Below are 14,120 nucleotides of genomic sequence, written 5' to 3' on the forward strand. Positions count from 1 at the left end.
CTGCAACTTTGCAACAAAGAAGCAACTTTTGAAAACAACACGTTTCCCGCCGGAAGCGTGAGACTTGGCACTCTGCACCCGACGCCCCCGGCTCGACTTGTGGAGAACCAACACTACAGGGAGGACTCCCCGGCGACTGCGAGCCCGTGAGTAGCCAGAGTTGACCCCCCTGAGCCCCAACAGCGAAGCCTGCAGAGGGAATCCAGAGGCTCCCCCTGACCGCAACTGCCTGCTTCTAAGAACCCGACCCCAGGTAAGGACACTGCACCCGCAGCCCCCAGGCCCTAAAGGATCCGACCTCCAGTGCAGGAGCGACCCCCAGGTGGCCCTCTCCCTTGCCCAGGTGGTGGCTACCCGGGGGAGCCCCCCCCTTGCCTGCCTGCATCGCTGAAGAGACCCCTAGGTCTCCCATTGAACTATATTGCAAACCCGACGGCTGTTTGCACACTGCACCCGGCCGCCCCGGTGCCGCTGAGGGTGTACTTTTTGTGCTGACTTGTGTCCCCCCCGTTGCCCTACAAAACCCCCCTGGTCTGCCCTCCGAAGACGAGGGTACTTACCTGCTGGCAGACTGGAACCGGGGCACCCCCTTCTCCATTGAAGCCTATGCGTTTTGGGCACCACTTTGACCTCTGCACCTGACCGGCCCTGAGCTGCTGGTGTGGTAACTTTGGGGTTGCTCTGAACCCCCACCGGTGGGCTACCTTGGACCCAACTTTGAACCCTGTAGGTGGTTTACTTACCTGCAACACTAACAAACACTTACCTCCCCCAGGAACTGTTGAAAATTGCACTGTCTAGCTTTAAATTGTGTGAAAACTGTATATGCTATTTTGCTAATTCAAAGTTCCTAAAGTTCCTAAGTGAAATACCTTTCATTTAAAGTATTGTTTGTAAATCTTGAACCTATGGTTCTTAAAATAAACTAAGAAAATATATTTTTCTATACAAAAACCTATTGGCCTGGAATTGTCTTTGAGTGTGTGTTCCTCATTTATTGCCTGTGTGTGTACAACAAATGCTTAACACTTACCTCTGATAAGCCTACTGCTCGACCACACTACCACAAAATAGAGCATTAGAATTATCTCTTTTTGCCACTATCTTACCTCTAAGGGGAACCCTTGGACTCTGTGCATGCTATTTCTTACTTTGAAATAGCACATACAGAGCCAACTTCCTACAGTCGGTGTATGAAGGTGAACACTGCAGTACGTTTAATTTTTATCTAGGAGGCCGTTACCGTTCCATGAGATCACCTGTGCTTGAGTCATGGTGGGTGGGTGTTTGGCAGCGTCTTGTGGTATCTGTCAGTACTACCCGTCTCTGGGCCTTGGGATAACGGAGGGTCCCTATTTCACCTGTGTCATCGCCAGTGTGGGTCATTGCCAAAACGGTTAAGTTTCTATTGTCCCTGCTCTGAGCCTTGCCTGGAAAGCCTGTATATGTCTGTAACTTCGAAACCATAACTTTTGCCTTTGAAACTAGGCTAAACCTCCCTTGCCCCCCAACTCCCGCCCCACTCCATACTTCCCCCCCGAAGCATCTGTCGCCAAGGTGCTGCGCCTCCCTTTTGAAACTGGTGAGGCGGAACATCAACAAATAGGGTTGCAGTGGTGGTGGACCTCTCCTTGAAGTTGGATCAAGTTCAAGAACATAGTAAACACTGTTGGTCTATTCTCTGATATAGTTGTTATAGCTTGGCAAATTGGTATTTCTGTCTGGGGATCTCTTCTTGAGATCATAATACCGGGCTACAAGAGAGGTCTGTATCTTCTGGAGATCCAAATTTGACCTGGTTTATGTCTCAGGCGTCTCGGCCCCGGGGGCGTCCTCTGGGTCCCCGGGTGGCCGCGGGTCCCGCGACCCGGTCTGGTGGCTCCCAGGGGAAGAACCTGAGCGGGATCTGTGGTATGTCCTGTGCCTCCTAGAACGGGTGCAGTAGCGTCGATCGGACTGTTGCCCCTTCTGGCCGATCGGCATTGTCTTTTGTTGGAGTTGAGATCTGTCTCTGTAGGAACCCAATGGGACCTCTTCAGTCAACCAGGTCCACGCCACGGCTGGCCGATCAAAAAAGTATGTTTTGTTTCTGTGGACCACCCGGAGTCTTGTTGGAAAGAGGAAGCAAGATTGAATGTTCATCCATCTCATTTTCTGCTTCACCTCTGAGAACGAGCGGCGTTGTTGCTGTACCTCCTTTGTGTAGTCGGGGAAGAGGAGGACCTTTGCCCCGTCACAGACAAGATCCCCCGTGTGCGTGCCTCCTGTAGCACTGCGTCCCTATCTTTGAAATTGAAGAGACAAAGCATCACTGATCTGGGTGGGGAACCCGGTGGGGGCCTAGACTGAAGGGCCCTGTGGGCTCGCTCAATTGCAAACCATGGCGTGAGACGATCTGTCGGCATCCAGGAGCGGAACCAGTCCTCCAGGTACTTGGCCAGCGATGACTCTACCACGGTTTCAGGTAGGCCCACCACGCGGAGGTTATTACGCCTCAACCTGTTTTCCGTGTCTTCTGCTCTCCGGTGCAGTTCTGAGGTGCGGGTGGTCAGTGTGGAGACTTGGGCCTTAAGAGCGGTCATGTCATCCTCCATTGTGGAAATTCTGGATTCAGTTTCTGTAATTCGGGCTCTAGCATTGCGGCAGTCTTGACGAATCAAAGTTACGTCCACTCTCACCTCTCCTATTTTCGTTTCGACTGCCACTTGGGACGCCAGGATCGCCTGGAGAATCGTCGTCAGGTCACTGGACGCCGTCTGAGGGTCGCCACCTCCACTTGGGGCACGGTCCTCTGACCGGAGACCAGTTGCACCTGTAGTAAACTGGTCCATGTGTGTTTGTGCCGCTGCCTGTCGTGTTGCTTTGTCTTTGCCCATCTTAGTGTAGTCCCGTTCTCTGGTTTGCTGTGGCCTTGGTGGATTGGTTTGCTTCACCGCCTGTTAAAGTCTCTGTGGTGCAAGGTCGCGCTGGTGTTGTCAAGGGTTCGGATTGAGTAGACCTTCCGCCCCTGGGGACGGCCGCGTGACCCCGAAGGGTCCCGGGTCTCAGGCCACTACTTCCAATTCGTTCCTGCCCAGCAGGAGGACCTCCAGGTGGTTCAAGGCCTCAGCTGTCCTCTCCGGTAGGGCACAGCCAGAGAAGACGAAACGCCGACCCTCTCCCCTGGCCCAGGTTCGCCAGTATGGTTAGAGCGTTTTGCGGAGAGGGGGGGAGGGAGGCGCATCGCAGAGGTTCTCATCTCAACAGCGTTGGTTCTGACTCTCCCCTGCAGGCAATTGTTCCTTTTCCCACTTTCTCCCGGCAGGACCCGCCGTCTCTATGCTCCCGTGGGAGAGTCTTCCACCAGGCGCGGGCCCCCAGATGATTCCATAGGCCTCGGCAGCCTTGTCTGTTAAGATGGGGGTCCCTAGCGGGGCGAGCATCAGCCTCCCTCCCGTCTGAGCCCACCATCCCGGTAGGGATCTGGGGGCCTCGGGGGCCTCCAACAAAGCGGAAAGAACAGGGAGAGGGCGTGCGGGAAAGGGCCGCAGCCCGGCCCCGCCGGCGTCCGCCCTCCCAAACAGGCAGCCGCTCCTCAGCATGGCCCCTCCCCAGGAGGCCACCCGGTCCTCAGGCTCCAGCAGGCAAGCCTCCGATCTGGCGGGGAAGGACCCGGGTCAGTGTCCGCTGGTCCCGGGCCCTCCGGGCGCCCCAGTGTCACAGCGCCCCTCCGCGACCCGGGACACAGGGTGGAGGCCGTCGCGGTAGGCCTGCAATCTGCGCCCAGACAGGTGCCGTCTTTTTGTCCCAGGCCCTCGGTCTCGGGGAGGGCGAGGCGGCACAGCGATCGCCTCTCCAGCCGAGCCCAGCCGGGCCTACCCCGGTTCCTCATTAGCGGTGTTACAAGCTTCTTTCTGTTCCAATGGGCAGGTACACCACTCGGTACGGTGCCGATGCGCCGCCGCAATGTCCCGGTCACCAGCGGCCTCCTCCTACGCTTCTCCCGCCGTCTGCTCCTTCGGCCGCCGCAGCCGCTCCCGGGCATCCACTAATGCCCCAGCGCCACGCCTCTCACCTCTGGCTCTCCACAACGCTGGGGGGAGTCACAGCAGGGTGGCCCCGATCTACCGGTGCCGCGGCTTCCTCAGTCGCCTGTGCTCCTTTCGCAGTTCAAATCGCCATCAGCCATCTTGGACCCGTGGTGGTTATATGCAATCTGACCGCTTACGGTTTAGCTGGACGACCGGCGAGGGCACCCCCGGTTTCAGCACGGCGGCGGGGTGTCGGGGGGCCTTTTTAGCGGTACAGATGGTACGGGATTGTGTGTTCTGTTGAAGGCGGATGACGGAGGGGTCCAGAGCACTATCTTGAGGCCTTGGCCACGCCCGCAATGCTGTGTGTGTTAGTGCAAATACTTTACACATTTCTTCTGGAATAAGCCTGACTGCTTGTGCCAAGCTTCCAAGGGGGTGAGCAGGGGTTGTCCCAGGTGAGTATCTCTCTTACCCTGACTAGAGTCAGGGTCCCTGCTTGGACAGAGTGCAAACTGACTGGCAACCAGAGACCCCATTTCTAATATTGGTGATCAGTGGTTGGGATAGAACTTGTATTGGAACTTGACACACAGTGAATGGTGAACACTGCTGTTTTCAATGCACCCCATTACGTGACCACATACTACTTGTTTTTCTCTCTTTGGATTTTTTCAGCTTCCCCGGAGCCTGAAAGAGTGGCCTAGGTGCCTGCCAGAAAGAAGAAGGGCAAGGGGCTACAGGATACCCACCCCAGAAGTTCCCATGGTCCGGGAGAATTCTTTACCTGAGGGGGACACCCCGGAGCCTACAGAGGAACAAGTGGCTGAACTGGGGGAGGTGCCCAACCTGACCTATTTGTAGAAGGAAGGGGGTCGCACCAAGGAAGACTACTCTGAGGCAAAGAAGTCATGCCCTACTCTGGATGGTCTGCGGCAAGGAGTCTGGACCACACTGGATCTATTGGGAGGATGGCCTCTTTCATAGTGAGCCTAAGGTTGCTGAGCCTAGGGCAGCTCGTGTGCTGGTGGTACCCCAGTGCTTCAGAGCCTTACGACTGGGTTTGGCTCATGATGAGCCCTTAGCAGGACATTAGGGGCAAGAAATGACTTTTGAGAGGATTGTCACCTACTTTTACTGGCCCCGAAGACACAGACGCTCTGACGCATATTGGAGGTCTTGCCAAACTTGTCAAGCAAGTGGCAAGAGTGAAGGGAAATGTAAGGCTCCCTGTGGTCAGCACACCCTTTGAGAGGGTGGACATTGATATTGTGGGCCTTCTGGATCCCAAGACAGCCATGGGCAACAGGGTTATCCTGGTCTTGGTGGACCATGCACCCGGTACCTGGAAGCTATCCCTCTAAGATCAATCACACCCCCTGTGGCGGGCCAGGCATTGATGAGGGTCTTTACCCGCATGGGGTTCCCCTAAGAGGTGGTATCAGACAGGGGTACCAACTTGCTTGGAAAGAGTGAAAACTGACTGTGGACCAGGGACCCCATTTCTAACAGAGAGCTATAGGGGAAGGATCCTGCAACCTGCTATCCAAAAATATGTTTAGGTTGCCTCTTTTGAGGGTATTACAGAGGGGTGGGGTGTAACCCATTTTAGCTGTGGAGTTGCAGCCTGTGACTACAAGTTTAACTGGGGCCCGTACCGTATGTTTTTTTTTAAAGCTACAACAAGAATATTGACCTTTTGGTATATTTCATTGCTGTTGCCGTTTGAAAAAGTTAATACACTAAGAATACATATTTTCTTTAAAATAAATCATAAATACTTGCTTTTCTGAAAATCTTCCTCTTATTACAATTGCCGCGCCACAAACAGTTTGCTTAAACATTCCAGGCAGTTTCTATTAACACTAACCTTCTTTAAATATATATTAACCATTCTCTAACTCTATTATATCAATGTTTTACCATCCTATTACAACCAATGACCTTGCTCTACTACCTCATACATATCCCACTCGCAACTTGTATAAAACTCTTTTTTGCTATACATGTACTGCCTGTTTCACAAAGTTAATTTACATTTTTGTGTTATTTACACTTATAAGTAGGTTTACTACTTTTTGGTTATTCACAAAAAATAGATTGTAAATTTACTCCAAGAGTGTAGCTTATATGTCTTCACTAAATCAATTGGCTTGGGGACTAATCACAAACTGCAGGGGCTTTTTATAAAGGTAACTCATGTTTTTGAGTATTTATTCTAACACTTTTGAGTAACTTTACAACCTTTGTCTGTTCACAAAATCTGAGTAAAGTTACTCAAAAGTGTAGGAGTAAATTGTTCCTAACAGATGTATCTGTTAAACAGATACCCTAATTTCACCCTGTGATGAGAAATCATTCCACATCATTTCAGCTCCACCCACTTCTTCCTTTCATGAACTTCTATCCTCCTTCTCTCTTCTGACCAAGAAAACTGACACTCTTTCCTAAGCAGCGTCCTAATTCTCCTTCACTCTGTCCACATTCATAGGCAATTCTCACCACTTGCTTCAAACTAGTCTTTATTACCTGCGGAACAGGTTCTGAACATCTATCTAGAAGAAACTATGACCAGAAACCTAACAGAATAAAACCTGCATTGGATGATCTCAGTTAACTTGTTGTAAGTTATGCTAACTCAAATATAGTCAACAAACCATCTTTTCACTGAATCAAGGGTACCTCCTCCAACCCCACCATTCCAGAACCAGAGACCTCCTCTCCACATCCTCCAACCAGGAATAACATCTCTACTAACCTTATTCAGGTTTCAACTGAAAGCCTCAATTGCCCTACTTTCATATCCTTTCACTCAACTCTCAGATGTATACTAGATAACTGCTGTTCCACACTTGAACACTGCCTAGAGCATTCAGACACAAGCATGAAAAACAACCTTGATATCATAGTCCTCATATAAACTTGGCTTAATGACACTTCAACCAATGTCCTAGACCTTCTCAACTCATGTTATTCCATTCTCCACTGTGACAGTGAATCAAGAGAAGGTGGTGGTATAGCAGTAATTTACACTAACACACTTGTAGGAAGTTGGCTCTGTATGTACTATTTCAAAGTAAGAAATAGCATGCACGGAGTCCAAGGGTTCCCCTTAGAGGTAAGATAGTGGCAAAAAGAGATAATTCTAATGCTCTATTTTGTGGTAGTGTGGTCGAGCAGTAGGCTTATCAGAGGGTAGTGTTAAGCATTTGTTGTACACACACAGGTAATAAATGAGAAACACACACTCAAAGACAATTCCAGGCCAGTAGGTTTTTGTATAGAAAAATATATTTTCTTAGTTTATTTTAAGAACAACAGGTTCAAGATTTACAATCAATACTTCAAATGAAAGGTATTTCACTTAGGTATCTTAGGAACTTTGAATCAGCAAAATAGCATGTACAGTTTTCACAAAAATGGCAATAAGCTATTTTAAAACTAGACAGTGCAAATTTCAACAGTTCCTGAGGGAGGTAAGTGTTTGTTAGTTTTGCAGGTAAGTAAACCACCTACAGGGTTCAAAGTTGGGTCCAAGGTAGCCCACTGTTGGGGGTTCAGAGTAACCCCAAAGTTACCACACCAGCAGCCCCGGGCCGGTCAGGTGCAGAGGTCAAAGTGGTGCCCAAAATGCATAGGCTTCAATGGAGAAGGGGGTGCCCCGGTTCCAGTCTGCAGCAGGTAGGTACCAGCGTCTTCGGAGGGCAGACCAGGGGGGTTTTGAAGGGAACCGGGGGGGGGACAAGTCAGCACAAAAAGTACACCCTCAGCAGCATGGGGGCGGCCGGGTGCAGAGTGCAAACAGGCGTCGGGTTTGCAATTGGTTTCAATAGGAGACCCAGGGGTCTCTTCAGCGAAGCAGGCAGGCAAGGGGGGGGATCCTCGGGGTAGCCACCACCTGGGAAAGGGAGAGGGCCACCTGGGGGTCGCTTCTGCACTGGAGGTCGGATCCTTCAGGTCCTGGGGGCTGCGGGTGCAGTGTCTTTACCAGGCGTCGGGTTCTTAGAAGCAGGCAGTCGTGGTCGGTTGCGGTCAGAGGGAGCCTCTGGATTCCCTCTGCAGGCGTCGCTGGGGGGGGTCAGGGGGGTCAACTCTGGCTACTCACAGGGTCGCAGTCGCCGGGGAGTCCTCCCTGTAGTGTTGTTTCTCCGCAGGTCGAGCCGGGGGCGTCGGGTGCAGATTGCAAAGTCTCACGCTTCCGGCGGGAAACGTGGAGTCCTTTTAAAGCTGTTTCTTTGTTGCAAAGTTGTTTCTTCTTTGGAGCAGAGCCGCTGTCCTCAGGAGTTCTTGGTCCTTTTAGATGCAGGGTAGTCCTCTGAGGCTTCAGAGGTCGCTGGACCCTGGGGAACGCGTCGCTGTTGCAGTTTTTCTTGAAGTGGGGAGACAGGCCGGTAGGGCTGGGGCCAAAGCAGTTGGTGTCTCCGTCTTCTCTGTAGGGCTTTCAGGTCAGCAGTTCGTCTTCGTCTTCAGGTTGCAGGAATCTATCTTGCTAGGTTATGTGGGCCCCTAAATACTCAATTTAGGGGTGTGTTTAGGTCTGGGGGTTAGTAGCAAATGGCTATTAACCCTGAGGGTGGCTACACCCTCTTTGTGCCTCCTCCCTGAGGGGAGGGGGGCACATCCCTAATCTTATTGGGGGAATCCTCCATCTGCAAGATGGAGGATTTCTAAAAGTCAGAGTCACCTCAGCTCAGGACACCTTAGGGGCTGTCCTGACTGGCCAGTGACTCCTCCTTGTTTTTCTCATTATCTCCTTGCTGCCAAAAGTGGGGCCGTGGCCAAAGGGGGCGGGCATCTCCACTAGCTAGAGTGCCCTGGGGCGCTGTAACAAAGGGGGTGAGCCTTTGAGGCTCACCACCAGGTGTTACAGTTCCTGTAGGGGGAGGTGAGAAGCACCTCCACCCAGTACAGGCTTTGTTACTAGCCACAGAGTGACAAAGGCACTCTCCCCATGTGGCCAGCAACATGTCTGGTGTGTGGCAGGCTGGTAAAACTAGTCAGCCCACACTGGAAGTCTGGTATGTTTTCAGGGGGCATCTCTAAGATGCCCTCTGGGGTGTATTTCACAATAAAATGTACACTGGCATCAGTGTGCATTTATTGTGCTGAGAAGTTTGATACCAAACTTCCCAGTTTTCAGTGTAGCCATTATGGTGCTGTGGAGTTCGTGTATGACAGACTCCCAGACCATATACTCTTATGGCTACCCTGCACTTACAATGTCTAAGGTTTTGCTTAGACACTGTAGGGGCATAGTGCTCATGCACCTATGCCCTCACCTATGGTATAGTGCACCCTGCCTTAGGGCTGTAAGGCCTGCTAGAGGGGTGACTTATCTATCCCATGGGCAGTGTGAGGTTGGCATGGCACCCTGAGGGGAGTGCCATGTCGACTTAGTCATTTTCTCCCCACCAGCACACACAAGCTGGCAAGCAGTGTGTCTGTGCTGAGTGAGGGGTCCCCAGGGTGGCATAATACATGCTGCAGCCCTTAGAGACCTTCCCTGGCATCAGGGCCCTTGGTACCAGGGGTACCAGTTACAAGGGACTTACCTGGATGCCAGGGTGTGCCAATTGTGGAAACAAAGGTACAGTTTTAGGGAAAGAACACTGGTGCTGGGGCCTGGTTAGCAGGCCTCAGCACACTTTCAAATCATAACTAAGCATCAGCAAAGGCAAAAAGTCAGGGGGTAACCATGCCAAGGAGGCATTTCCTTACACAACCCCCCCAAACGAAAGAGGATGAGACTAACCTTTCCCAAGAGAGTCTTCATTTTCTAAGTGGAAGAACCTGGAAAGGCCATCTGCATTGGCATGGGCAGTCCCAGGTATGTGTTCCACTATAAAGTCCATTCCCTGTAGGGAGATGGACCACCTCAACAGTTTTGGATTTTCACCTTTCATTTGCATTAGCCATCTGAGATGTCTGTGGTCAGTTTGAACTACAAAGTGAGTACCAAAGAGGTATGGTCTCAGCTTCTTCAGGGACCAAATCACAGCAAAGGCCTCCCTCTCAATGGCACTCCAACGCTGCTCCCTGGGGAGTAACCTCCTGCTAATGAAAGCAACAGGCTGGTCAAGGCCATCATCATTTGTTTGGGACAAAACTGCCCCTATCCCATGTTCAGAGGCATCAGTCTGCACAATGAACTGCTTGGAGTAATCTGGAGCTTTTAGAACTGGTGCTGTGCACATAGCTTGTTTTAGTGTGTCAAAGGCCTGTTGGCATTCTACAGTCCAGTTTACCTTCTTGGGCATTTTCTTGGAGGTAAGTTCTGTGAGGGGTGTCACTATTGGTCCATATCCCTTCACACACCTCCTGTAGTATCCAGTCAAGCCAAGGAATGCCCTGACTTGAGTCTGGGTTTTTGGAGCTGCCCAGTCCAGAATAGTCTGGATCTTGGGCTGGAGTGGCTGAACTTGGCCTCCACCTCAAGGTGTCCCAAGTAAACCACAGTTCCCTGCCCTATCTGTCATTTGGATGCCTTGATAGAGAGGCCTGCTGCTTGCAGGGCCTTCAAAACCTTCTTCAGGCAGACCAGGTGATCCTGCCAGCTGGAGCTAAAGACAGCAATATTGTCAAGATAAGCTGCACTAAAGGACTCCAAGCCAGCAAGGACTTGATTCACCAACCTTTGGAAGGTGGCAGGGGCATTCTTTAAACCAAAGGGCATAACAGTAAACTGATAATGCCCTTCAGGTGTGGATAATGCTGTCTTTTCTTTTGCTCCTGGTGCCATTTTGATTTGCCAGTACCCTGCTGTCAAGTCAAAGGTACTTAAGTATCTGGCAGCACCTAGTTTATCAATCAATTCATCTGCCCTTGGAATGGGATGGGCATCTGTCTTGGTGACAGAATTACGTCCTCTGTAGTCCACACAAAACCTCATCTCTCTCTTTCCATTTTTGGTGTGAGGTTTGGGGACTAAGACCACTGGGTTAGCCCAGGGGCTGTCAGAGTGCTCAATGACTCCCAATTCCAGCATCTTGTGGACTTCCACTTTGATGCTTTCCTTAACTTTGTCAGACTGTCTGAACCTTTTGTTTTTGACAGGCATGCTGTCTCCTGTGTCCACATCATGGGTACACAGGTGTGTCTGACCAGGGGTTAGGGAAAAGAGCTCAGCAAACTGTTGTAAGACCTTCCTACAGTCAGATACTGTTGGCCAGAGAGGGTGTCTAAATAGATCACTCCATCAACTGAGCCATCTTTAGGGTCTGTGGAGAGGAGATCAGGGAGAGGTTCCCTCTCAGCTTCCTGGTCCTTATCTGTTACCATCAACAGATTCACATCTGCCCTGTCATGAAAGAGTTTGAGGCGGTTCACATGGATCACCCTTTTGCGGGTCCTGCTAGTGCCTAGGTCTACCAGGTAGGTGACCTGACCCTTTCTCTCTAGCACTTGGTAAGGACCACTCCATCTGTCCTGAAGTGCCCTGGGAGCCACAGGCTCCAGAACCCAGACTTTCTGCCCTGGCTGAAATTCAACCATAGCAGCCTTTTGGTCAGACCACATCTTCTGGAGTTGTTGGTTGGCCTCAAGGTTTTTGCTTGCCTTTTTCATGTACTCTGCCATCCTGGAACGTAGGCCTAGTACATAGTCCACTATTTCTTGTTTAGGCTCATGAAGAGGTCTCTCCCAGCCTTCTTTTACAAGAGCTAGTGGTCCCCTTACAGGATGGCCAAACAGAAGTTCAAAGGGGGAAAACCCTACTTCCTTCTGAGGCACCTCTCTGTAGGTGAAAGGCAGACATGGCAAGAGGACATCCCATCTCCTTTTGAGTTTTTCAGGAAGCCCTATGATCATGCCTTTTAATGTCTTGTTAAACCTTTCTACAAGACCATTGGTTTGTGGATGGTATGGTGTGGTGAATTTGTAAGTCACCCCACACTCATTCCACATATGCTTCACGTATGCTGACATGAAGTTGGTACCCCTGTCAGACACCACCTTCTTAGGAAATCCCACTCTGGTAAAGATACCAATGAGTGCTTTAGCTACTGCAGGGGCAGTACTGGACCTAAGGGGAATTGTTTCAGGGTACCTAGTGGCATGATTCACTACCACTAGCATATACTGGTTCCCTGAGGCTGTGGGAGGTTCAAGTGGACCCACTATGTCCACACCCACTCTTTCAAAGGGGACCCACACCACTGGAAGTGGAATGAGGGGGGCCTTTGGGTGTCCACCTGTCTTACCACTGACTTGACAGGTGGCACAGGAGACACAAAACTCCTTTACTTTCTGGGACATGTTGGGCCAATAGAAATGGTTAACTAACCTTTCCCAAGTCTTGGTTTGTCCCAAATGCCCAGCAAGTGGAATATCATGAGCTAAGGTTAGAATGAACTCCCTAAACTCCTGAGGCACTACCACTCTCCTAGTGGCACCAGGTTTGGGATCTCTTGCCTCACTGTAGAGGAGTCCATCTTCCCAATAGACTCTATGTGTTCCAATGATCTTTACTTTGGTCTCTTCAGCAGCTTGCTGCCTAAAGCCTTCAAGAGAGGGACATGTTTCTTGCCCCTTACACAACTGTTCCCTTGTTGGTCCCCTGGGCCTAAGAGTTCAACCTGATAAGGTTCCAACTCCATGGGCTCAGTTCCCTCAAAGGGCAGAACTTCTTCCTGGGAAGAGAGGTTCTCTTTCTCTTGTTGTGTGGAAGCTGGTTCCCCAGTCTTCTTTCCTTTTCTCTTGGAGGGATGGGCCCTTTTTCCAGGCTCCAACACCACTTTTTCACCCTGAGCCTTGCACTGTGCCCTTGTCTTGACACACACCAGTTCAGGGATACCCAGCATGGCTGCATGGGTTTTGAGTTCTACCTCAGCCCATGCTGAGGACTCCAGGTAATTTCCAAGCAAACAGTCTACAGGGATATTTGAGGAGAACACCACCTGTTTCAGGCCATTGACCCCTCCCCACTCTAAAGTTACCATAGCCATGGGATGTACTTTAGTCTGATTGTCAGCGTTGGTGACTGGATAAGTTTGTCTAGCCAGGTATTGACCAGGGGAAACCAGTTTCTCTGTCACCATGTGGACACATGCACCTGTATCCCTCAGGCCTTCTACACTTGTCCCATTAATTAAGAGTTGCTGCCTTTATTTTTGCATATTAGGGGGCCAGGCAGACAGTGTGGCTAAGTCCACCCCACCCTCAGCGACTAATGTAGCTTCAGTGTGAACCCTGATTTGGTCTGGGCACACTGTTGATCCCACCCGGAGACTGGCTATTCCAGTGTTAGCTGGAGTAGAGTTTGAAGTGGAACCTTTCTTGGGACAGGCCTTGTCTCCAGTTTGGTGTCCTTGCTAATTACAGCTATGACACCAGGCCTTTTTGGGATCAAAGTTTTTACCCTTGTACCCAAAATTGGATTGTGAAGAGGCTTTGGACCCTCCCTCCTGAGCAAGTTTTTGGGGCCCTGTAGAAGACTCTTTACTTTTTCCCTTGGATGTCTCAACACTCTTCCCCTCAGGAGTCTTTGTGACCCCTTTCTTTTGGTCACCCACTGTGGAAGTCTTGGTCACCCTAGTCTTGACCCAATGGTCCGCCTTCTTTCCCAATTCTTGGGGAGAAATTGGTCCTAGGTCTACCAGATGCTGATGTAGTTTATCATTGAAACAATTAATTAACAGGTGTTCTTTCACAAATAAATTGTACAGCCCATCATAATCATTTACACCACTGCCATGAATCCAACCATCCAGTGTTTTAACTGAGTAGTCAACAAAATCAACCCAGGTCTGGCTCGAGGATTTTTGACCCCCCGAACCTAATCCTATACTCCTCAGTTGAGAATCCAAAGCCCTCAATCAGGGTAGCCTTCATGAGGTCATAGGATTCTGCATCTTTTCCAGAGAGTGTGAGGAGTCTATCCCTACACTTTCCAGTGAACATTTCCCAAAGGAGAGCACCCCAGTGAGATTTGTTTACTTTTCTGGTTGCACAAGCCCTCTCAAAAGCTGTGAACCATTTGGTGATGTCATCACCATCTTCATATTTAGTTACAATCCCTTTAGGGATTTTCAACATGTCAGGAGAATCTCTGACCCTATTTATGTTGCTGCCACCATTGATGGGACCTAGGCCCATCTCTTGTCTTTCCCTTTC

Source organism: Pleurodeles waltl, chromosome 2_2 (assembly GCF_031143425.1).
Source record: "Pleurodeles waltl isolate 20211129_DDA chromosome 2_2, aPleWal1.hap1.20221129, whole genome shotgun sequence".
NCBI classification, from domain to species: domain Eukaryota; kingdom Metazoa; phylum Chordata; class Amphibia; order Caudata; family Salamandridae; genus Pleurodeles; species Pleurodeles waltl.